General features: G+C 38.2%; 1 protein-coding gene and 1 non-coding gene across 2 annotated transcripts in view; one reads left to right on the top strand and one right to left on the bottom strand.

The window, feature by feature from the left end:
* Nucleotides 1-27267, bottom strand: part of IPO11 (importin 11) — a 489980-nt gene that overhangs the window by 157379 nt on the left and 305334 nt on the right. The gene's annotated exons all lie outside the window — the stretch shown is intronic.
* Nucleotides 14991-15097, top strand: LOC133091551 (U6 spliceosomal RNA). Its single transcript, XR_009700896.1, has one exon. It is a non-coding gene; the product is annotated as a U6 spliceosomal RNA (small nuclear RNA).

The raw sequence follows: 27267 nt of genomic DNA, 5'->3' as shown, positions 1-27267 counted from the left end.
ACCTCCTAGATTCTGAAAAGGCATCTTGATAATGCAGTCACGATATACCACTGCTTATATTGCTATGGCACTTAAAATTCAGTCTCTGAATGGGAGGTGTGAGTTTCTCCAGCTCCACTCCTTTTCTTGCACTCCCACCTCTTCACCTCTAGAGGCCAGTGTCATCAGCGTTCCCACGCCGTCAGAGGGGAAACGGCGCACTAGATAGCTAAGAGACCAAGCATTCCTTTTCTGACTCTGGCCCTCCCTGACTGAGCAAATAACTTAAAATCTCTGTGTCTTGGTTTCCTCATCTGTAAAATGGGTTAATTACTCTATAATTAACTTACTTATTTCATTTATTTATTTAACTCTTGAGAAGATTAACTAAAGTAACGTATGTAAAGGCTTAGCACAATGCCTGGCACACAATAACTGTGTAACAGATGTGACCATCTCTAGAGTACAGGGAGAAGAGTAGGATGGGCACCTGACCCAGAGGAAGCCTGAGGAAGACGAGGGTGGGATAATGGGACAAGTCAGCTCTCAGTTTCCATTGGTGTTATCCTCAGGCTCTGTGGGTCCAGATCAATGCTTCTCAAGGCATTTTCTTGAAATAACCCCTAACTGTAAAGAGAAGTGAATGCATGCCCTGGCGGCCTGTTGGAAGCTTTAAAATTCATTCTTATGTTTTGTGTTGAAGATTCATGTCTTTTTATGTTGCTCTCAAGCAAAACTGTTTTTGCTTTAATGTAAAAATAATATTGCCTCCTCCTAAATCTCTGAGAAAATTGAACCTCTCAGGAGATGTACCATGATTATATTGTGACTTTGCCTACCCCTTGGCACCTTCCCCACACAGCTGAGGACAAATATGCTTCAATTTGCTCCCCATGTGGAGTTGTCTTTCCATTAGCACAAATGATAGTGTGGGTCCAACTTGGGCTATTGCAGCATCTCATTATAAACATATAAAACTCTGAGGCTCAGCAAAGCTACCGGACCTTCTCCAAATCACAGTGTGGGAAGGGTTGAATGCAACCAGGGACAAGCTCTTCGGGTTCAGCCCACCTTCCTCATAAACATCATAAAATAGAGAACAACGCATTTGGGCACAAATTTAGAACAGTCACCGTTCTAAAATGGTCTTAAAGGAATTATAAGTATTGCAGGAGTACTAAGGGAAAGCATCTCTTAATGTCATAACATTTAAGAGAAGGGCCTGCCATCTCCCAAACAGAGGTAAATAAATAGGAAAACTCCTCTGTAGCTCAGTTTGGGGAAGGAAGATAAGGAGTTTGCATCTGAAGACTTCATAAAGGTCACATTAGCTAAACTTGTGTTCAAGTAAAACGTAGTATTTACAGATTGGTCTTCTGCACTGACCATATGTCGCTGTTTCTTACCCAAAAAGGATGTAGATGCTGACTGGTTTGTAGTCCTTATATAGGAGTAGCTATTGCATAAATACTGCCGTTGAAAAATAACATCTAAATTCAAATAAGTGCTAATATTAAAGGATAACCACTCTGTTTACTTTTTAAATAAAAGATTAAATGGAACTTCAAATAATATCTATGATATGCCAGTCTAAAAAATTTTTATTTTCAAGTTTCCTGCCACAATAGTGATGACTGTATACGTACCTCTAGGGGGAGCTCAAGGCTTTCCCACTATTCAGTCTCATCTTTCCCCACTTTCTTTAGCGTCTTCACTGACACAGTCCTTGGGCCTCTCTCCACTCTGCAGAAGACACTCCACCCTGTTCCTCCCCATCCCCATAAAAGACAGCAAAACTGGGTGGGCCTCAGGAGAAAGAAGCTCTGGGCAAACCTCTAGTTTAGCACGGGGCCAACCTCTAGTCTAGCAGCTCTCTCCAAGGCACCAGGTGGCTATTCTCTTTGGGATAAAGCTGAATTATTAACAAGCCCAGTGATGGCCTGGAGGGTCTCCTTAACAAACTCCTCACACCAGCAGCAGCAGCAGCAGGTAACTATGATGTGATTGTGGACCATTCATATCCCAGCCATGCTGGCTTCTCCCCAGACACATGGCTATTGATGGGGACTTTTGATTCCAGTATTTGTGGTTATAGAAACATATATATATACATATATATATATATACACACACATATATATATTATATTTTACTCTAGCATTTCCCAAAGTATATTTCAAAGATCACCAGTTTTACACTAAACTAACAAATTTTATATAAATGAAGGGTTCCCTGTCAAAGAAGTTTAGGAAACACTGGGTTAAACAGAGTTCAAAGTGTTCTTTACTGCAGGACATCTCATAATCTTTAATGCCTGGTGACTCTCCAAAAGAAGGGACAAGAAGGAAGTGTTTCCCAAACTTATTTGATCACAGAACCTTTTTTCAGGGCTTCCTCTGGGGACTATTGTTAGAACTTTCTCTCAGAAATATTGCTCAGGTTGCTGAGACTGGTCAAGAAAAGCACATATTAGGGATTTTTTAAAATAATTCATCCCTGTATATTTCAAACAAAAACACTAATTCAAAAATATACATGCACCCCAATGTTCATAGCAACACTATTTACAATTGCCAAGATATGGAAGCAACCTAAGTGGTGGGGCTGTGATGAATTGGGAGATTGGGATTGACATATATACACTAATATGTATAAAATGGATAACTAAAAAGAACCTGCTGTATAAAGAAATAAAATAAAATTCAAAAAAAAACCCAAACAGATGAATGGATAAAGAAGATGTGGTATGTATACACAATGGAATACTACTCAGCCATAAAAAAGAATGAAATTTTGCCATTTGCAGCAACACGGATGGACTTGTAGGGCATTATGCTAAGTGAAATAAGTCAGACAGAGAAAGACAAATACTATATAATATCACTTATAAGTGGAATATAAAAAATACAACAAACTAGTGAATATAACAAAAAAGAAACAGACTCACAGATACAGAGAACAAACTAGTGGTCACCAGTGGGGAGAGGGAAGGGGGAGGGGCAATATAGGGGTAGGGGATTAAGAGGAACAAACTATTGTGTATAAAATAAGCTGCAAGGATATATTGTACAACACAGGGAATATAGCCGATATTTTGTAATAACTATAAATGGAGTATCACCTTCAAAAACTGTGAATCACTATATTGTACACCTGTAACATATAATGTTGTACATCAACTATTCCTAAATTTTTTAAAAATGAAAAACAGAAAAAAGGAAGGAATTTGGTCTGAATTATCGGGTTATTGTCTTCAATCATCCATTCTAATTGACACTTAAAATGAAAGCTTCTGAGCCTCTCATGATCAGGTCCCCCTGCCATCACCTAATATTTTCATGCTAGAGAACTCCTTAGGCCAACAGCATACGGAAATACGGATTTATACCCCCCAAAAGCAAATGACTATTTACATCACAAATTGAGAGTCCCCGTAAAACCCTTAAGTCATAGATTCTCCCAGCACATTTTTAAAATGATTCTACTTACAAAACAAACTGTTTCTAGCAGTCACCACACTTCCATGAGATGGAATGGCTGGGGTGGCAAGAATAGCAGGGCAGGGGGTTTGCATGGGGGTCATGGGCAGGCCTTTTCTAATCACCTTTCTCAGGCGTCTCCTCTCAGATTCTCTCCCCAGCTGAGAATCACTACCCTGTTATAGACGTGAGACGCATCCTGAAGAAACATGAGAGCAGAAAAATCACTAAGAATGAGAGGCTTCCCTGGTGGCGCAGTGGTTAAGAATCCGCCTGCCAATGCCGGGGACACGATTCGAGCCCTGGTTCAGGAAGATCCCACATGCCACGGAGCAACTAAGCCCGTGCACCACAACTACTGAGCCTGTGCTCTACAGCCCGCGAGCCACAACTACTGAAGCCCGCGTGCTTAGAGCCCGTGCTCCGCAACAAGAGAAGCCACCACAATGAGAAGCCCACGCACCACAACGAACAGTAGCCCCCGCTCGCCACAACTGGAGAAAGCCAGCGTGCAGCAACGAAGACCCAACGCAGCCAAAAATAAATAAAATAATAAAATAAAATAAATTACAAGTACCTGGTAAGTTAGAACGTTTAAAAAAAAGAAAAAAGAATGAGAACTATAAGATTGTAGTTTCGAAAATGGGGTTTATGTACCCCAGAAATTATGTTTTAAATTAATAGAATTTCTATTTTTATCTCAAAATTAGAAGACTTTCTTAATATTCAACACACAGAATGACAATAGTATGTGTACACAATTTGAAAAAACTATACACACACATTTTACAGAGAGACATTTTCAAAATATTTTGCTGATGGAGGCATAATTTAAAAGTTGAGAGACCAATGGTGTAGAAAAATACCGCCTCAGAAAATTTATGTCAGATTAATTAGAAGATAACTTAGATGTCAGCCTGCCGTCCAAAAATAGTATCCCCTTCGCAAATAAATGCCAAGATGAAGCTGAACTTATTTCTTTAATGGTTTCATACTATTATAGGAACAAAACTTCGAATTCTGCTAAAACTGTCACTTTAGGAAATAACAAACATTGGGACTTGGGTAGCAACCAAGGAAAGAAGAAACAAAACTAAAAGTTAGCTTTTAAAACTATTAAGATCAAGATACAGGTTCTCTGCTCAAAATATCAGCCACACATGAATTTTTGGCATTTTTCAATCAAAATAAATATTAATCAAGAGTAGTCTAAACATATTCACTCTTTACATTTAAAAATTGATGAGAATATATTTTTAATTTTGAGTGGGAATGAAGTTTATGAAGCTTGTGAGGATCTAACTGAATTCCTTACCAATTTATAAAATGCAAAGAAGTAGTTTGGGTAAAAAGTTAGGTTCTTCTTCTAAGACTAAATGATCAGTCTCTTTACAGAGTTTTCAAAGTTTACTCAAACAGGAGACAGGTTATCTTATGTTTTTCCATAAGATAAATCCTATTTTAAGAGTGTCACTCAAAAGAGTAGTTCAGCCTTCCAAGATGAATTATATACAAGTAAAATGAGTTAATATAAATATATTTCAATAATCATGCATTTTAACATCGAAAGAAGCATATTTATGTTCATATAAAAGATGATACAATGACTGTGTACAAAATATTTTTGCCTCTATGTTAAAGCACGCTTGTCAACTAATAACATTCATGTATACTTCTGTGGATAAATTGAAGGCCTGGAGATTTGTCAAGATCTTCACAATCCATATCATGTTCTAAATCTAGGAAAATCCATGACTAAAACCTTATGAAAACAATTATGTATTTTTGCTTAATATAGAATTCTACTCTCCTCTACTCTAATACTGTTAGTTATTATAATAAGTTAACCAGAGCCCTTTAATCATATCATCCAAAAGGGTATCTGTTTTCTCCTTATATTCACCTAAAAGCCTCTGCCATCAGCTTAAGATTAGGAACTGAATCTTCTAGGATAAACACCAAAAGAACCTAAGCAAAGGAGTGTGCCATATACCCTGGACCACGATACTACAGGAAATAATTGACAGGTACCACTGATACCAGCAGGAAAAGTCAACTGTGACTGAGTGATGATGTCCAAGGCTTTTTAGTCCCCAAATTGAAGACTATATGAGGTAGACGGCTTCCATCTAATACCTTCCAAACCAAACCTCTCCAGAGGCAGAAACCACTGATTACCTTGCAGTGCTTTGCATGGTTTTGTGCCGTATCCTCTTGGCTATTTTCTTGCCTCTCTGCTGGTTCAAGATTATAAATTGTTAGCAGACAACTCCATTTTTAATCATGGTAATCTCTAACAAACCATTCGGTGGACGACTAATTATTCAGACACTGGCAAATCTAATCAATCCATATCCAAATAGATTATGGAACATACAATGTTCCAGACATGAGGAACTAACTCTAATTCAACTGCAGACAACATTCTCTGAATAACCTTCTGATCCGCAGGCGCAGGACAATAGCACAGATCCAGGTTGAGCATGTCCCGGAGATCATGGCCTCTCCTTCAGCTCAGGCTCAAGAAAGAGTAACCAAGAATTGAAATAGAACTCACAGCTTGCAAAATTATACCATGAGTCATGAAATAGATAAATTGTACTAAATTGTGACATGTAAGACGAACTATCTTAGCCCAAATGTTTTATCAGCAGCTCATTCAGACCATATAGTCCAAGATAAGACCACAGACTCACCTAGTTTCCAAATTCTGACTAATCCCCACCAAGTCCACCCTCTGGCTGACTCTAATCCCCAAACCTTATTAAGTGTCTTACCCAGGGTTGCCCATGTGTACATGCTTCCCTACTATTAGACTTAACATTTTTTGACTACAGGTATGTTTCTGATGGTCTTTGGTCAGTGGGTCTGTAAAAGTCATAACACGTCACGCATCCACATGCTGTCTTGATAAAGAGGGTTTGTGGGTAAGGTGTATTTTTTTAAGCAAATGAGAAAGAAAGGACAAAAAAAAAACAGAAATGGAGGAAAAAAGAAAGAAAATGGGGCTGCTTCTTTGACAATATCAAATTCTTAGGCCCCAGTGATTCTTCTTCTATGCTGCTTCCAATGAATAGAGAAACCATACTGAGTTTTGTGAAACAATTTGTTGCCTAGATAGCCTATACCCACCCCATAGATCTTAGAATATTATAAGCAATTAGCAGGTGCTATGCAAATATCAATGAAAACAACAATACTGTAAATTTTCGTATATGCACAGTCACTTCTAAGTTTGCTTTTGCGGCATTGCCTTATTTGAGATAATCAATGACACTGATATTATTCTTATTTTAGAGGCAAGGTCTCTAAATTACTGTCAAGCAGCTTAAGAACTAGAACCAGAAAGCAAACTCAGTTATTAACCGTCATGGTGAATTCCTTTCCATTTTTTTCCAGAGACTTTATGAAATGAGAACTTATATAACCATGTGCATAATAGTATAAAAAAATTCAGGTCAGTCATTGTTTTCTTTTAGGGAAAACTAGAGTTGCATTGGAGTTGCTTTTTTTAAAGTGTTGTAGATTAAAGAAAACAACCTTTTACCATCATTTTCATAGACTATAGGTAGCATTTATGCAGTCAGAAGTTGTTTTAATTAGACACTGACCAAAACCAAAAGTTTTCACTAGATTTAACACTCAGTAATACTACCAAAGTTTTAATCTCACCTTACCAATAGGTCAAACCCAGTCAAATGCTTTAAAAAGGCCTTGGCCATGCAGTCATCGTATTGGAATAATCACCTTTTAGATGGTCAGCAGTATTTGAAATGTGCACATGACCTCAGGTAAAAGCAATGGCCTGTGGAGAAGCTTAGCGCATTTTATTATACTGGACTACTGAGCACATTCACAGTTCATAAAATTTAATGGTCTGTCTGTAATGATTTATTTTTAAGTCAGCCAGAGGCTTCTGGGAGAACAAAACGTGACCAAATGCCATCAACTACTTTGTCAAGCTTAATGGTAGCATTTAAAACCCCACCACAAACTTACAAATTAACTACTGTCTCCCAGCATGAACTGAAAGTCTCCCCTTAAATAAATTAAAGTGCTTCTTGACCTACCAGGAATTTCTCTGAGCTGGAAAGGTATATTCTTTCCAGGTACTAGGTCAGAAATGTTATGAAAGAAGTCAGACTCATTAACACTATTCATACATAGGACTCTGGACCAAATTAAGAGCAGATGTAAGATGGCATCCCTGAAAATCAGGACAGTCATTTTTATGGGTGGGAAGAGGGATTAAAAAAGGATTGTTAATAGGAACTAGCTCTCTACTACCAGAGGCTAAGTGTGAGGGTCTAAATCTGATAACCGCTAACCAGAAAAGTGCACATTCAGTCCTGTCATCATATGCTTTAGTGTTTCCATGTGAACTGCTAACTAAGGGGAAAGAGCTATTTAAACCACTAGCTGTTAATCCATAAATCATCTGATGAACACATACACATTCTGGCCAAAAATGAGCAGCTAATGTGTCAGGGGACTCACTGTAATTTCTCTGCAAGACCCTCATTTGATCAGTATGTGACTAAATTGATGACTCAATTTTGTGTCTGCATCCTTGCACTTATCCACACACTTGTAGAAAACAGACTAATGAGCCATAAAATGATCAAAAGCACGACAAAACAGAACAGGAATAAAGCCCTCAATTAACGACGAACTGAGAGAAATTCCTAGGTAAAATCACTGTAAAGCATATTATCCCTGTTCCCGATATTGTACCTGTTAAAGCATCTAAGCAAGACTAGGCATAGAATAGTTACTCCGGAAACATAATTGATTAATAATAAACATAGGATAGAAAAATATAACCATGGAGAATGAATAAAAGAATAAATGAATGCCTGGTTTTTACAAAGGCCTTTATTTTTATTGAAAAGTATTTCTTTCCTCTGAACTCAAGAAATGCTAAGCGTGCATCAAACAACTCTAATTAAAAACCGTCGTCTTATTTGAATGTCTTTGACACAAAAGTTTTCATTCATATCTTTTGATGTCTGGTGTCTATATCCCATTTTTTCACCCTAGCCCTTTTTGTCTCTTGTCTCTTCATTTTAGTCATTTTATTAACCTTCTGATTATAAAAGTAATGCATGCTCAGTACAAAAAAATCAGAAAATATGAAAGATTACAAAGAGAAATAAAGGTCAACATTAATCCCACAACCCAGAATTAACCACTGATAACATTTTAGTGACTTCTCTTCAGACTTTTCCTTGTTCATATATTCAAAACAAGACACACTACACATACTATTTAATAGCTTTTTGTTTTGGTTTATTTTTCAAAAACACTTTGACCTAGTTCTATGAAATGAACCTATGGTTCCCAACTGATCCCTGTGGTTAAAAACACTTCAGCACATGTCTGAGAATGCTTTTATTTTAGTTTATAGTTATAGCCTATTAATCCACCAAGGATTTACCATATTACTGTTTGTGTTAGTCCAAAACTCGAACTATCAATGGGAGTCTGGTTAAATAAACTATAAACCTCCATGCAATGGAGGGACGGGATCTATGGTATCATAGATAGCCATTAAAAAGACTAGCTATCCTAATATCTTCTCAGTACTTGATAAAAGTTTGATCTTTTGATAAGTTTAGCTTAGAAAGAGCTAGAGTTACTGTGAGTGATTTTCACCTTTAAAGAATTTTTTTTCTTCATGGACCCTTGACAAAACAAGTTACAGAATAGTATGTATTTCTACAAAGAGGTCTTAGTAAGAATTTTTACTTTTTCATCTTTATATCCCTCATTGTATACATATTACTTCAAATTTTTAAAAAGCACTGGTAAAAATAAACCAGGAAAATTTTAATTAGGAAAAAAGATAGGTCAAGAACTGTGACAGCCTGAGATTTTACACTACAAGCTAACAAGTTAACATGGTACAGTTTCATGAATACTAACAGAAGACACAAGACTCCTGGGTCAGAGATAAAGGACTATTACTGACAAAAATGGCAAAAGCAAAGCGTCAGTATTTTGTTAGACCAGTTTCCCAATCTCCAATTCCCAAAGGCATTGCAAAGAGGGCCAGATGATACCTGCATACACCCTGGGTTGTACTTCGGGAAAATAACTGAGCTTTAAGCATCTGAATCTTTTCAGCAAGCATGCCTGTTCTTTGCTCTGGAGGAAGCCACCTCTGTTTTCCAAGGCTATTCACTATGCAAACATGCTTGAAAAGGTAATCTGGAACAAAGGGAGTCAGTGCCTCTGCTCTCAAAACTTGCAGAAATTTGAGAGACATAGAGAATCAGTTCCTAGTAAAATATATATCACTCTTTTTAGTGGCTGCATATTTAATGGTATGAGTGTTCTATGATATATTTAACTAATATCTTAGAGCTTAGTTGTTTCTAAAGCCATCATTAACATTCTTGGATTTGTCCTATTACTTCTTTGAGATTACTCTAGAAATGGGATCACCAAGTCAGACTTCTATAAACTTTTTGTAAGATTTTCTTCTGTGTACCTTGCCCTCTAAGAAGCTTGTTGCTCATACCCTGCTCATGTAATAAATATTTGGTTCCCCTTACTTTCACTAATGTGGGATATTATCAATCTGTTTGATCTCTTCAAATCTAATAGGCAAAGTGATATCTGTGTTTTCATTTTCATTTGTTGATTATTAATAAAACTGAATATTTTTCACTATATTTATTAACCATGTATCTTCTTTTATATTTTAAATATTGATATCCATCAAGCTATTATTTTTTTTATAAAAGCATTCATCTCTGTCTTATTGATTGGTAAAAATTCTTTTTTTTTTAATTTTTAAATTTTTTATTGGCTGCACCACACAGCTTGCAGGATCTTAGTTCCCCAACCAGGGATCAAACCCACGCCCCCTGCAGTGGAAGTGTGGAGTCCCAACCACTGGACCACCAGAGAATTCCCGGTAAAAATTCTTTATGTATCTTATTTTTTATGTAACAGAATTTTTATACAACAGAATAAATCTAGTTCAATGCACACCTGTAAATATTTACCTTATTCTTAAGGGCAGCCTTCAAGCCCCCAGATTATTACTCTATCTCTGGGGAGAAATCTAGGGTAATTCTACAGCTGTAACATAACTATAAACCCCTTTATTTCTTCCTTTGGGCATCTCTGTCTTAATATGTCATCAAAGGTCTGTGCTAAATAGCTTAAAACTCATCCAGTTGCAAATGTGAATTTTCACATAAGTCCTTCTTTCTTTTCCCTGCCAAATTTTATAGGATTAAGTTTGAAACTAATTATAAAAGCAATGTGGAACGCTAAGAAACAAGACTAAAAAGGCTCTAATAGAAGAGTTTGATCTTAGCCTGTTATAATAGAAGTGTCTCATCTCTCCTAGTGTTACAGTCAAAGTCATTATCCACTAACATCCCTATTTCCCAGGCCAAGTACATACAAAAGGTTGTTAAATCTGCATATAAAACACATGTGGTTTTACTATAAATATAAAACTTAAAGAAGTGACATAATTTGTTAATCTTGCTAGTTGTCTCCCTATCTGGAGACTATTTTAATTACCTTTGAAAATTGTGTTCCATCAAAAAAAACAAATCATTTTTTGCAAATCAAAGCCGGAAATTAGAGGACTATAATAGGGAAAATATATTCAAATTTAAAGTACTTTAAAGAAGTGATTGCAACATTAAAATGAAGTCCTTCAACTCTATAATAACGCACCTTTTCCCCACAGAAAGAAAGAAAAAAAAGCTGTTAGGCTGCTATATTCAACTTACAAGAGCAAAATTTGACAAGGACTTTCTGTGACATGAAAGGCAATGTGTTAAATGAGAACTCAGTTGTGAATGCCAAATCTCAAAATTCTCAAGGAAACCTTTTCACTGATTCCAGGTAGCTGATGTGTTTAGGTAGCAGATATTTAAATATAATTTTAAAAACTAAAACAAAATGAATAAATAATTTCAAGGTCAGGATAAAAACTAAAATAACATAAGAGATCCAGATTCCTCCAGTGCTTGTATTGGTTTGAAGGAATCAAAGTTGAACTAATATTCCTTAAGAGTTGGGAAGCCAGTGCCTCTGGATTCTCCAAACTCATGAGGTGCAAAGAGAACCTTCAGAACCCAGTTAGAGACATCCAGGGACCAAAACTACACTATGTCCAAAGAAGCCAGTGGACTTCCCTGCTGGCGCAGTGGTTAAGAATCTGCCTGCCAGTGCAGGGGACACGGGTTTGATCCGTGGTCCGGAAAGATCCCACATGCCACAGAGCAACTAAGCCCGTGCGCCACAACTACTGAGCCTGCAAGCCACAACTACTGAAGCCCACGCACCTAGAGCCCGTGCTCTGCAACAACAGAAGCCACTGCAGTGAGAAGCCCGCTCACTGCAACGAAGAGTAGCCCCCGCTTACCGCAACTAGAGAAAACCTGCGTGCAGCAACGAAGACCCAACGCAGCCAAAAATAAATAAATAAATATATTTGTTAAAAACAAAAAAAAGAAGAAGGCAGCATTTCTGGTGGTACCAGAAAGTGAAAGGTACTTTTGCAGCCAGATGTTGTCAATGTTCTCTATTCTTCGGGTCATAGAGAAAAGACTCCAAGTGGCCAGTAATTGTGTTGTTTTTCTTCTTGACATTGTGTTAACTATTTGGGGCCCACACAGGGACATATATACGTGTAACTTTAATCCAACACCCCACAAACTCAGTTTCCCTATCTTGCTCAGGCCCATATTGGAACGTAAAAGAATATACATGAACTGGACTAGTATCACCTCACCCCCCTCCCTTTTATTTACTTATTTCTCACAACAACCCCCATTATATATTGAGCCTCAGGTGGTTAAGTGACTTATTTTATATCTCACACCTAGGAAACAGTCAGTCGAGTTTCTTTCATTCTCAGAAACTTTCAAGACTTGCTTTTTCTTTGTGGCTGTCTTGGCACCTGAGTTTAACTACCTTCTGCAGCACAGTGAGGGTCTGTTTGGCTTTCTTATTGCTCCCTAAGGTGGTCACAGAGGCCCAGCACAGCAGACAGTATCTTCTGCCTTTTGGAAAGAGAAGAGATATTCTCCTATTTGTGCACCCTATGCCAGGTACAGCTAAAAATCTACCTCTCTATAATCATGATTTTACAAAATTAGCCCTATATGCTAAGGAATGCTCCTTGGGATCACTCTGATAATCTTTCTGTTCTATGCATTTCAGAGGTGGACCTCACATGCAGAATGAGGGAAGAAACCTCTCAGGAGTGAAGAGGCTGGGTAAACAGGTGAGAACAAAGCAGGAAGCAAAGAAGGGATCAGGCACAGTGCAAAATTTCTCTAAAACTCTAGAGGAAGAAATAAACATTCAGGGAGCCAAGTGTTCAGGGGATGAAGTCAGTTGGTACTTCAGTCCACAGCTAAGATAACACCAACTATCCCTCTGCCCTCTGCGACAAGACAGATCTGATGCTCTTGGTACTGAGTGGGGGCAGGGGGATGCCTAGCCACAGTTTGGGATGTCTGGTCCATGTAAAACCCTTCTTCTCTAAGAGATACCCGTATGATCTGTGGGATACTCTGTTAATAAATTCCCCATTTTGGATTAAAGTCTTACTCTCAGATTCTCACAGAAAGGCACCTTAGTCCTGCCCTCATGCATGCCTAGTTTCTCTCATTCTGGAGCCTTTTGGTTCACACTCTTCATTTAATAAACACTTAGTGTTCTTGACCTCCCCCATCTATTATTCTCCTAGGGCTGCTGTAAAAAATCATCATAAAATTGGTGGCTTAAAACAACAGAAATTTATTTCGTCACAGTTCTGGAGGCCAGAAGGCCAAAACTGAGGAATCAGCAGGGCTCCCTCTGAAAAATCCAAGGGAGGATCCTTCCTTGCCTCTTCCAGCTTCTGGTGGCTCCAGGAAATACTTGGCCCATGGCAGCCAAAGACCAATTGCTACCTCCATTTTCACATCACCTTCTCTCCTTTCTTATAATGACACTTATCATTGGAATGAGGATCCACCCAGTAATCTAGGATGATCTCATCTCATGATCCTTAACTTAATTACATCTGTAAAGGGTCTTTTTCCAGTGAGATCACATTCACCAGTTCTGGAATTAGGACATGGACATATCTTTTGGGGAGCCCCCATTCAACCCACTACACGCATGTAGGCACTTAGTAGAGAAACATAACTCAGTTCCTGTTTGTCTGTTTACTTTCCATCTTTTAAACAGCACTGTCCAATAGAACTTTCTGCCATGATGGAAATGTTCCATATCCATGCTGTACAACATGGTAGCCACATGTAGCTACTGAGCACTTAAAACGTTAGCTAATAGAATTGAATGACTAAATTTTTAAATTTTTATTTAATTTTAAGCGACTGAAATGTAAGTAGCCCCATGTGGTTAATGGCTGCTATAATGGACAGCCACAGTTCTAAAATTTTTTTGTAGGATTTGCTTTTTATATATTTTTTTCCAACTTTATTGAGGTAGGATTGATTGATAAAAATTGTATATATTTAAGGTCTACAATGTAATGACTTGATATATGTATATATTTTTAAATGCTTACCACAATCAAGTTAATGAATATATCCATCACCTCACACAACTACCTTTGTCTGTATGTGTGTGGTAAGAAGACTGAAGATCTACTCTCTTAGCAAATTTCAGGTATACAATACAGTACTACTAACTATAGTCACCATGCTCTACATCAGATCTCCAGAGCTTATTTATCTTAAAACTAAAAATTTGTGCCCTTTGACCAATATCTCCCTAACAACACCCCACCCCTGGAAACCACCATTCTACGCTCTGGTTCTATGCCCTCAAAGTTCATACGTTTTGTCACAAATGGCAGGATTTCCTTCTTTTCATAGCTGATTTTTATTCCATTGTATACATATGTACCACATTTTATTTATCCATTAATTTATTCATGGGCTTAGGTTGTTTCCATACCTTGAAAATTCTAAAATTTTGACAAGGCTTACCTACTGTCCTTATGAGTTTACATTCATTTCTTTATTGTCCTTCTCATGAGATTATAGAAAGTAGCAAAGATAAATACATGAGACTGTGGAAAGTAGCAAAGATGAATACATGTGTTCACAAAAATAAATACAAGTAGCAAAGGTACTTAGTCTGCCATATTTAACTGGATGGCCCTATCAGTTATCATGGAACTACCTCATATTCTCTCATTATGATAAAAACATCATGGGAAGGGGAGTTCATTAACAAATTCAATATTTGGGAGGCTTTTTCTGGGTCATTTTGGCTAAGGTCTCAATCTTAGGGCAGAAGAAAAATGGAACAATGGTACCTTGGGATTGCAAAAGCCAGGGTCCCCTGCCCATATTCATGACTCTTTTGAAAACTTACACTATCTTAAAAGAATATAGAAGTCATTAGGCAGGTAGAATGTTAGATGATGTTATTAACTTTGTTACCACACCATATGAATCAGACATAACTACAAGGTCAAGTTTGACTCAGGCAACAAAGATTTCACAAAGATTTTATGAGTTTTAAAATTATAAATATGTGTTCGCTTCAGCAGCACATATACTAAAATTGGAACGATACGGAGAAGATTAGCATGGTCCCTGCGCAAAGATGACGCGCAAATTCGTGAAGCGTTCCATATTTTGCCTGCACAGAGGATTGGTGCTGACCGGCACTCACCAGCCCGAGAGGCTTCTCTGCTCACCCGCTGGGGCGGGCGGGGGCTGGGAGCTGAGGCTCCGGCTTCGGAGGTCGGATCCCAGGGAGAGGGCTGGGGTTGGCTGCGTGAACACAGCCTGAAGGGTGCTAGTGCACCACAGCTAGCCGGGAGGGAGTCCGCGAAAAAGTCTGGACCTGCCTAAGAGGCAAGAGACCATTGTTTCCTGGTGCGCGAGGACAGGGGATTCAGAGCACCACCTAAACGAGCTCCAGAGACGGGTGCGAGCCACGGCTATCAGCGCGGACAGCAGAGACGGGCAGGAAACACTAAGGCTGCTGCTGCAGCTACCAAGAAGCCTGTGTGCAAGCACAGGTCACTCTCCACACCTCCCTCCAGGGAGCCTATGCAGCCCACCACTGCCAGGGGCCCGTGATCCAGGGACAACTTCCCCGGGAGAACGCACGGCGCCTCAGGCTGCTGCAACGTCATGCCGGCCTCTGCCGCCGCAGGCTCGCCCCACATCCATACCCCTCCCTTCCCCCGGCCTGAGTGAGCCCGAGTCCCCAAATCAGCTGCTCCTTTAACCCCGTCCTGTCTGAGCAAAGAACAGACGCCCTCAGGCGACCTACACGCAGAGGCAGGTCCAAATCCAAAGCTGAACCCCGGGAGCTGTGCAAACAAAGAAGAGAAAGGGAAATCTCTCCCAGCAGCCTCAGCAGCAGCGGATTAAATCTCCACAATCAACTTGATGTGCCTGCATCTGTGGAATACCTGAATAGACAACGAATCGTCCCAAAATTGAGGCAGTGGACTTTGGGAGCAACTGTAGACTTGGGGTTTGCTTTCTGCATCTAACTTGTTTCTGGTTTTATGTTTCTCTTACTTTAGTATTTAGAGTTGATTATCATTGGTAGATTTGTTTATTGATTTGGTTGCTCTCTTCCTTTTTTTTTATAGGTAAATATATATATATTTTTCCGTCTTCTCTTTTTCTGAGTGTATATGTGTATACTTCTTTCTGAGATTTTGTCTATATAGCTTTGCTTTTACCACTTCTCCTAGGGTTCTGTCCGGTACTTTTTTTTTTAGTATAGCTTTTAGCACTTGTTATCATTGGTGGATTTGTTTTTTGATTTGGTTGCCCTCTTCTTTCTTTCCTTCTTTCTTTTTTTTTTTATTACTTTTTAATTTTTTTACTTTTTAAAAACTTTAAAAAATTTTTTATTTTAATAACTTCTTTCTTTCTTTCTTTCTTTTTCTCTCTCTCTCTCTCTCTCCCTCCCTCTCCCTCTCTCTCTCTCTCTGTCTCTCTTTCTTTTTTCAACATTTTCTTCTAAGCCATGTGGCTGACAGGGTCTTGGAGCTCCAGCCACATGGTGTCCAGCCTGTGCCGCTGAAGGGGGAAAGCCGAGTTCATGACACTGGTCCACCAGAGACCTCCTGGCTCCACATAATAACAAATGGTGAAAGCTCTCCCAGATAACACCATCTCAACGCTAAGACCCAGCTCCACTCAACAACCAGCAAGCTACAGTGCTGGACACCCTATGCCAAACAACTTGCAAGACAGGAACACAACTCCACCCATTAGCAGAGAGGCTGCCTAAAATCATAATAAGTTCACAGACACCCTAACACACACCACCGGACGCATTCCTGCCCACCAGAAAGACAAGACCCAGCCTCATCCACCAGAACACAGGCAACAGTCCCCTCCACCAGGAAGTCTACACAACCCACTGAACCAACCTTAGCCACTGGGAGCATACACCAAAAACAACGGGAACTATGGACCTGCAGCCTGCAAAATGGAGACCCCAAACACAGTAAGTTAAGCAAAATGAGAAGACAGAGAAACACACAGCAGATGAAGGAGCAAGGTAAAAACCCATCAGACCAAACAAATGAAGAGGAAACAGGCAGTCTACCTGAAAACGAATTCAGAGTAATGATAGTAAAGATGATCCAAAATCTTGGAAATAGGATGGAAAAAAAACAAGAAACGTTGAAAAAGGACCTAGAAGAACTAAAGAGCAAACAAACAATGATGAACAACACAATAAATGAAATTAAAAATTCTCTAGAAGGAATCAGTAGCAGAATAACTGAGGCAGAAGAACGGATAAGTGACCTGCAAGATAAAATACTGGAAATAACTACCGCAAGGCAGAATAAAGAAAAAAGAATGAAAAGAATTGAGGACAGTCTTAGAGACCACTGGGACAACATTAAATGCACCAACATTCGAATTACAGAGGTCCCAGAAGAAGAAAAGGAAAAGAAAGGGACTGAGAATATATTTGAAGAGATTACAGTTGAAAATTTCCCTAATATGGGAAAGGGATAGTCAATCAAGTCCAGGGAGCGCAGAGTCCCATACAGGATAAATCCAAGGAGAAACACGCCAAGACACATATTAATCAAACTATCAAAAATGAAATACAAAGAAAAAATATTAAAAGCAGCAAGGGAAAAACAACAAATAACATACAAGAGAATCCCCATAAGGTTAACAGCTGATCTTTCAGCAGAAACTCTGCAAGCCAGAGGGAGTGGCAAGACATATTTAAAGTGATGAAAGGGAAAAACCTACAACCAAGACTACTCTACCCAGCAAGGATCTCATTCAGATTCGATGGAGAAATTAAAACCTTTACAAACAAGCAAAAGCTAAGAGAATTCAGCACCACCAACCCAGCTTTACAACAAATGCTAAAGGAACTTCTCTAGGCAGGAAACACAAGAGAAGGAAAAGACCTACAATAACAAACCCAAAACAATTAAGAAAATGGTAATAGGAACATACATATCGATAATTACCTTAAATGTAAATGGATTAAATGCTCCAACCAAAGGACATAGACTGGCTGAAGGGATACAAAAACAAGACCTGTATATATGCTGTCTACAAGAGACCCACTTCAGACCTAGGGACACATACAGACTGAAAGTGAGGGGATGGAAAAAGACATTCCATGCAAGTGGAAATCAAAAGAAAGCTGGAGTAGCAATTCTTATATCAGACCAAATAGACTTTAAAATAAAGACTATTACAAGAGACAAAGAAGGACACTACATAATGATTAAGGGATCAATCCAGAAAAAGATATAACAATTGTAAATATTTATGCACCCAACATAGGAGCACCTCAATACATAAGGCAAATGCTAACAGCCATAAATGGGGAAATCGACAGTAACACAATCATAGTAGGGGACTTTAACACCCCACTTTCACCAATGGACAGATCATCCAAAATGAAAATAAATAAAGAAACACAAGCTTTAAATGATACATTAAACAAGATGGACTTAATTGATATTTATAGGGCATTCCATCCAAAAACGGCAGATTACACTTTCTTCTCAAGTGCTCATGGAACATTCTCCAGGATAGATCATATCTTGGGTCACAAATCAAGCCTTGGTAAATTTAAGAAAATTCAAATCGTATCAGGTATCTTTTCCGACCACAACGCTCTGAGACTAGATATCAATCAGAGGAAAAAATCTGTAAAAAATACAAACACATGGAGGTTAAACAATACACTACTAGATAACCAAGAGATCACTGAAGAAATCAAAGAGTAAATCAAAAAATACCTAGAAACACCACTGTAAAGCAATTATACTCCAATAAAGATGTTACAAAAAAAAATACCTAGAAACAAATGACAATGAAAACACGATGACCCAAAACCTATGGGATGCAGCAAAAGAGTTCTAAGAGGGAAGTTTATAGCAATACAATCCTACCACAAGAAACAAGAAACATCTCAAATAAACAACCTAAACTTACACCTAAAGCAATTAGAGAAAGAAGAACAAAAAACCCCAAAGTTAGCAGAAGGAAAGAAATCATAAAGATCACATCAGAAATAAATGAAAAAGAAGTGAAGGAAACAATAGCAAATATCAATAAAACTAAAAGCTGGTTCATTGAGAAGATAAACAAAATTGATACCATTAGCCAGACATATCAAGAAAAAGAGGGAGAAGACTCAAATCAACAGAATTAGAAATGAAAAAGGAGAAGTAACAACTGACACTGCAGAAATACAAACGATCATGAGAGATTACTACAAGCAACTCTATGCCAATAAAATGGACAACCTGGAAGAAATGGACAAATTCTTAGAAAAGCACAACCTTCCCAGACTGAACCAGGAAGAAATAGAAAATATGAACAGACCAATCACAAGCACTGAAATTGAGACTGTGATTAAAAAACTTCCAACAAACAAAAGCCCAGAACCAGATGGCTTCACAGGCGAATTCTATCAAACCTTTAGAGAAGAGCTAAAACCCATCCTTCTCAAACTCTTCCAAAATATAGCAGAGGGAGAAACACTCCCAAACTCATTCTACGAGGCCGCCATCACCCTGATACCAAAACCAGACAAAGATGTCACAAAGAAAGAAGACTACAGGCCAATATCACTGATGAACATAGACGCAAAAATCCTCAACAAAATACTAGCAAACAGAATCCAACAGCACATTAAAAGGATCATATACCATGATCAAGTGGGGTTTATTCCAGGAATGCAAAGATTCTTCAATATATGCAAATCAATCAACGTGATAAACCATATTAACAAACTGAAGGAGAAAAACCATATGATCATCTCAATAGATGCAGAAGAAGCTTTCAACAAAATTCAACACCCATTTATGATAAAAACCCTCCAGAAAGTAGGCATAGAGGGAACTTACCTCAACATAATAAAGGTCATATATGACAAACCCACAGCCAATATCATTCTCAATGGTGAAAAACTGAACCCATTTCCTCTAAGATCAGGAATAAGACAAGGTTGATTAGCCACAGCAATCAGAGAAGAAAAAGATATAAAAGGAATCCAAATCGGAAAAGAAGAAGTAAAACTGTCACTGTTTGCAGATGACATGACACTATACATAGAGAATCCTAAAACTGCCACCAGAAAACTACTAGAGCTAATCAATGAATTTGGTAAAGTAGCAGGATACAAAACTAATGCACAGAAATCTCTTGCATTCCTATGCACTAACAATGAAAAATCTGAAGGAGAAATTAAGGAAACACTCCCATTTACCATTGCAACAAAAAGAATAAAATATCTAGGAATAAACCTACCTACGGAGACAAAAGACCTGTATGCAGAAAACTATAAGACACTGATGAAAGAAATGAAGGATGATACAAACGGATGGAGAGATATACCATGTTCTTGGATTGGAATAATCAACGTTTTAAAAATGACTGTACTACCCAAAGCAATCTACATAGTCAGTGCAATCCCTATCAAACTACCAATGGCATTTTTCACAGAACTAGAACAAAATATTTCACAATTTGTATGGAAACACAAAAGACCCCGAATAGCCAAAGCAATCGTGAGAAAGAAAAATGGAGCTGGAGGAATCAGGCTCCCTGACTTCAGACTATACTACAAAGCTACAGTAATCAAGACAGTATGGTACTGGCACAAAAACAGAAATATAGATCGATGGAACAGGATAGAAAGCCCAGAGATAAACCCACGCACATATGGTCACTTTATCTTTGATAAAGGAGGCAAGAATATACAATGGAGAAAAGACAGCCTCTTCAATAAGTGGTGCTGGGAAAACTGGACAACTACATGTAAGAGAATGAAATTAGAACACTCCCTAACACCATACACAAAAATAAAGTCAAAATGGATTAAAGACCTAAGTGTAAGGCCAGACACTATCAAACTCTTAGAGGAAAACATAGGCAGAACACTCTATGACATAAATCACAGCAAGATCCTTTTTGACCCACCTCCTAGAGAAATGGAAATAAAAACAAAAATAAACAAATGGGACCTAATGAAACTTAAAAGCTTTTGCACAGCAAAGGAAACCATAAACAAGACAAAAAGACAACCCTTAGAATGGGAGAAAATATTTGCAAATGAAGCAACTGACAAAGGATTAATCTCCAAAATTTACAAGCAGCTCATGCAGTTCAATATCAAAAAAACAAAAATAAACAACCCATTCCAAAAATGGGTAGAAGACCTAAATAGACATGTCTCCATAGAAGATATACAGATTGCCAACAAACACATGAAAGGATGTTCAACATCACTAATCATTAGAGAAATGTAAATCAAAACTACAATGAGGTATCACCTCACACCGGTCAGAATGGCCATCATCAAAAAATCTACAAACAATAAATGCTGGAGAGGGTGTGGAGAAAAGGGAACCCTCTTGCACTGTTGGTGGGAATGTAAATTGATACAGCCACTATGGAGAACAGTATGGAGTTCCTTAAAAAACTAAAAATAGAACTACCATACGACCCAGCCATCCCACTACTGGGCATATACCCTGAGAAAACCATAATTCACAAAGAGTCATGTACCACAATGTTCATTGCAGCTCTATTTACAATAGCCAGGACATGGAAGCAACCTAAGTGTCCATCGACAGATGAATGGATAAAGAAGATGTGGCACATATATACAATGGAATATTACTCAGCCATAAAAAGAAACGACATTGAGTTATTTGTAGTGAGGTGGATGGACCTAGAGTCTGTCATACAGAGTGAAGTAAGTCAGAAAGAGAAAAACAAATACCGTGTGCTAACACATATATATGGAATCTAAAAAAAAAACAAAAAAAATCGTTCTGAAGAAACTAGGGGCAGGACAGGAATAAAGATGCAGATATAGAAAATGGACTTGAGGACACGGGGAGAGGGAAGGGTAAGCTGGAACGAAGTGAGAGAGTGGCATGGACATATATACACTACCAAATGTAAAACAGATAGCTAGTGGGAAGCAGCAGCATAGCACAGGGAGATCAGCTTGGTGCTTTGTGACCACCTAGAGGGATGGGATAGGGAGAGTGGGAGGGAGACGCAAGAGGGAAGAGATATGGAGATGTATGTATATGTGTAGCTCATTCACTTTGTTATACAGCAGAAACTAACACACCATTGTAAAGCAATTATACTCCAATAAAGATGTTAAAAAAAAAACAAAAAAATGGCAAACAAAGTGGCTGCCAAGATCACTGGTACAGAGTTATAATTAATCTAGGAATATTATACATAAACTTCCAAAACGCATTCTGAAGTCAACCCATAAGATTTCAGTAAGATAACTGGTGAAATGTTTCTCTCTCTCTCTCTCTCTCTCTCTCTCTCTCTCTCACACACACACACACACACGTGCACACACACACACAATTATCTCGCCAGCCTATGTGTGCATTATGTTTTGTGGTGGTTGTTATTCACCTCACTGACGCAGGTTGAACCCACCTGAAGTGGCTGCGCTCCTGAAAATGGTGCTACTGCTCTGATTGTTTTGCTGGGGAAAGGAAACTAGACATGAGACAGATGAAAACTCTTAAGAATATTAGCTTCATGCTTTCAACACTGTAACTATAAAGTAAGTAATTATAAGGTAGAAAGAAAAAAAATCAGGTCACCTGCTAAAAGTAAACAATTATAAATAATCAAAAATCCTCCCACACAGGATCCAAATCTCAAAGCAAGAGATTTCTATCATAAACATTTGGCAGCTTCCATTGTTTGTTTACCCTCACTGAGAAAAATAACAGATACTTGCATTAGGAAAAGAAAAACCAACACTAGCTTCAAATCCTTGTCTCTTGAATATCATTTTACAATTACAGCAGCTTGCTTCTGAAGATTTCAGAACACTGTGCAAACAATTATGAGCTCCCTATTACAAGGCTGTTGGGGGAAAGGGGTTTTGAGAAAATAAAGCCTGTGCAAGGTGACCCAGCAAGCCACGGGTGGAGAAAGAATGAAACTCTTAAAGCAGTGTCTATCTTTCTGTTTCAACTTTCTCACTTAGGGAAAACATGTATCTTGCTTCCATATTCCTTTCAAACACATACCCCCAAGAATTTAAAACATGAAATGAAAAGTCTCCTGTCTCCAGCTAAATATCCAAGGACACACAAATATACCGGAATAACCTAAGGGCAGTGGCCTGATCGTAGCTGTGCCCACAGCTCCACCACGATGCCTGCGAGATAATAGATACTCAGTAAATACTTTTAAAACTAATCAATCCAATGAAATATCCACAAAAAAGGCTATTCCTCTCATATACGAATATATTATCAAACTGTCCCAAATCCATAAATCACACACTTGTTTATTTCAGATGGGAAGTTTTAAGGTTTCCTTCCCCGAAGAATGTTGAAAGCTTTTTCCCCCATCTAAAATTAGTATGTCACAACAGAATAGCTACTTATTTACGTTCATAAGTCTCTGTTAACACTACAGAGCGTGGGTCCTCAGCTCTAAGAAGTGCTGAGATATTATTTCATGTCAACATCTCTCAAAGACTCTGAAAAGAAACTATGGTCACTGTAATTGGCACAAAAATTTTGGTATTTAACATATAAATGAACAAGTCAGAAATTTGGTCCCCAAATTTGTTTAGATACCAGAAATAACCTTTTAAAAATAAACAGTTCAAGTATCACCAAAATGCACTCAGAAGAGAAAAAAGGCAGAACAAAGGGGAAGTAAAAGAAACTGACTAAATACCAAATCACTATGCTGTGTACCAGGAACTAGTGTAGTGTTGTAGGTCAATTATATTTCAAAAACAAACAAACTCATAGAAAAAGAGATCATATTTGTGGTTACCAGAGAGAGTGGGGGAAGAGGGAATTGGAGGAAGGTAGTCAAAATGTACAAACTTCCAGTTATAAGATAAATAAGTACTAGTGATGTAATGTACAACATGAGAAATATAATTAACACTGCTGTGTGTTATATATGAAAGTTGCTAAGAGTAAATCCTAAGAATTCTCATCAAAAGGAAAAAAGTATTTTTTCATTTAATTTTATATCTATAGGAGATGATGAACGTTCACTAAACTTATTGTGATAATCATTCCATGATGTATGTAAATCAAATTATCATGCTGTACACTTTAAACTTATATAGTTCTGAATGTCAATTATATCTCAATAATACAGGAAGGAAGAAAACTGACTGAATCTCACATAAACCAAAAGAGCACTTCCACCCCAACCCAAAGAGACTGGAGAATTAATTTTTGATTAAATTTTGATCTTTGCTTCTTTGCAGGATTTTTTTTTTTTTTTTTTTTTGGTCCTGGTTCTCACCTCTGGGAAGCATGGAGTCAGTAAAAACTGTGCACTGTGGTTCCCTTCACCCCTCTTCTCCAGATCAACACACCAGTCGCTTCCACCATTGCCCATGTGTCAAATCCCCTTGCATTTCTGGCACATTCTGCTCATCGGTCTCTGTCTAAGGAAAACCAGGAGTCCAGGTTTCCCCAGCAGGGCTGCCACTCCCTCCACTTTGAAAACTTGAGGGGCAGCCTGTTTGGAAACCACAACACCCTGCTTTCTGTCTCCGCATTCTCCCAGTGCAGACGTGTGCAGATAAGGGCCAAGGGCCACACACACACATAACAGGCCTGCTGAGGACTTCAGACTCCAGGAGTGGGCCACGACACTGAACCGAGGGCTCTTGTTGTTGTTAATGAATTTACTAAGATATAATTATTGTACAATAAATTGCACATATTTAAAGTGTATAATTGGATAAAGTTGACCTAGGTACATACCCATGAAACTGTCACCTCAATCAAGATGGTGGACATGTCCATCACCCCATAAAATTCCTTTCTATCCCTTTATAGAAACTCTCCTTCTCATTCCTCCCTGCCAACTGCTGCTCTGCTTTCTGTCACTAAAAATTAGTTTGCATTTTATAGAGTTTTGTATAAACGGAATCATATGGTATATACTAATTTTTGACTGGCTTCCTTTACTCAGCATATTTATATTGCGATCCATCCATGTTGTATACACCAATAGCCTATTGCTTCTGGTTGCTGAATAGTATTCCACTGTACAGATATACTACAATTTGTTTTTCCTTTCACTTATTAATGGATATGGATGTAGTTTCCAGTTTGGGGCTATTACAAACAAAGATGTTACAAACATTTACGTACAAGTCATGCTCAAGAGGCCAGAGACTTTCTATTCATAAGAATAAACAGATAGGCTATGGAATATATCTAAAACTTTCATTCAAAAGGTCAAAGTAAAATAGCCCCACAGGATGCTTATGCACAGGCTACTGTGAGACAACAAAGTTGATTTTATGATTTTACCTTAAGAAATTCTTTTTCAATGTCAAGTTTACATCTAGACACAGAAAGGTTTTGTATCTCTTAAAGCACATAAAAAATAGATTCCACTTTTCCCCCAGATACAGGCATACCTCCATTTGTTGCACTTTGCTTTATTCACAGATATTGCCTGTTTTTTCAAACTGAAGGTGTGTGGCAACTTGCATCAAGCAAGTCTATTGGTGCCATTTTTTCAATAACATTTCCTCACTTCAGGTCTCTGTGTCACACTTTGGTAATTCTCACAATATTCAAAGTTTTTCATTATTATTATATTTGTTATAGTGATCTGTGATCAGTGATCTTTGATATTACTATTGTAATTGTTTTGGGGTGCACAAACCATGCCCATTTAAGACAGCAAACTTAATCGATAAATGTGTGTGTTCTGACTGCTCCGCCAACCAGCTGTTCCCCTGTCTCTCTCCCTGTCCTCAGGCCTCCCTATTCCCTGAGACACGACAATAGAGAAATTAGGCCAATTAATAACCCTACAATGGCCTCTAAGTGTTCAGGTGGAAGGAAGAATCACATGTCTCTCACTTTAAATCAAAAGCTAGAAATAATTAAGTTCAGCAAAGAAGGCATGTCTAAAGCTGAGATAGGCTGAAAGCTAGAACCCCTGTGCCAATCAGTTAGCCAAGTTGTGAACGCAAAGGAAAAGTTCTTGAAGGAAGTTAAAACTGCTACTTCAGTGAATACACAAATGATAAGAAAGCAAAACAGCCCTATTGCTGATATGGAGAAAGTTTTTGTGGTCTGGATAGAAAATCAAATCAGGCACAACATTCCCTTAAGCCAAAGCCTAATCCAGATTAAAACTCTAAATATCTCCAAGTCTATGATGGCTGAGAGAGGTGAGGAAGGTGCAGAAGAAAAGTTTAAAGCTAGCAGAGGCTGCCTTGTGAGATTTAAGGAAAGAAGCTGTATCCATAACATAAAAGTGCCAGGTGAAATAGCAAATGCTGATGTAGAAGCTGCAGCAAGTTATTCAGGAAATCTAGCTAAGATAATTAAAGAAGGTGGCTACACTAAACAGATTTTCAGTGTAAACCTAATAGCCTTATACTGGAAGAAGATTCCATGTAGGACTTTCATAGCTAAAGAGGAGAAGCTAAAGCTTGGCTTCAAAGCTTCAAAGGAGAAACTGACTCTCTTGTTAGGGGCTAATGCAGCTGATGACCTTAAGTTGAAGCCAGTGCTCATTTACCATTCTGAAAATCCTAGGGCCCTTAAGAATTATGCTCAGTCTACTCTGCCTGTGGTCTCTAAATGGAACAACAAAGCCTAGATGACAGCACATCTGTTGACAACATGGTTTACTGAATATTTTAAGCCCACTGTTGAGATCTACTATTCAGGAAAAAAAGATTCCTTTCAAAATATCACTGCTCATTGACAATGTACCTGGTCACCCAAAAGCTTTGATGGAGATGTACAAGTTTCATATTGTTTTCATGCCTGCTAACAACAACATCCATTCTGCAGCCCATGGATCATGGAGCAATTTCGACTTTCAAGTCTTATTATTTAAGAAATACATTTCATAAGGCTATAGCTGCCATAGATAGTGATTCCTTTGACAGATCTGGGCAAAGTAAACTGAAAAACCTTCTGGAAAGGAGTCACCATACTAGATGCCATCAAGAATATTTGTGATTCATGGGAAGAGGTCAAAATATCAACATTAACAGGAGTTTGGAAGAAGTTAATTCCAGCTCTCATGGATGACTGAGGGGCTCAAGACTTCAGTGGAGGAAGTCACTGCCAATGTGGTGGAAATAGTAAGAAAACTAGAATTAGAAGTGGAGCCTGAAGATGTAACTGCATTGCTGCAATTAAAACTTGAACAGATGAGGAGTTGCTTCTTATGGATGAGTAAAAAAAGTGGTTTCTTGAGATGAAAATTACTCCTGGTGAAGATGCTGTGAAGATTGTTGAAATAACAACAAAAGATTTAGAATATTACATAAACTG

This window comes from Eubalaena glacialis, chromosome 4, assembly GCF_028564815.1.
Source record: "Eubalaena glacialis isolate mEubGla1 chromosome 4, mEubGla1.1.hap2.+ XY, whole genome shotgun sequence".
Lineage (NCBI taxonomy): Eukaryota > Metazoa > Chordata > Mammalia > Artiodactyla > Balaenidae > Eubalaena > Eubalaena glacialis.
This window is presented reverse-complemented; position numbering and strand designations above follow the sequence as displayed.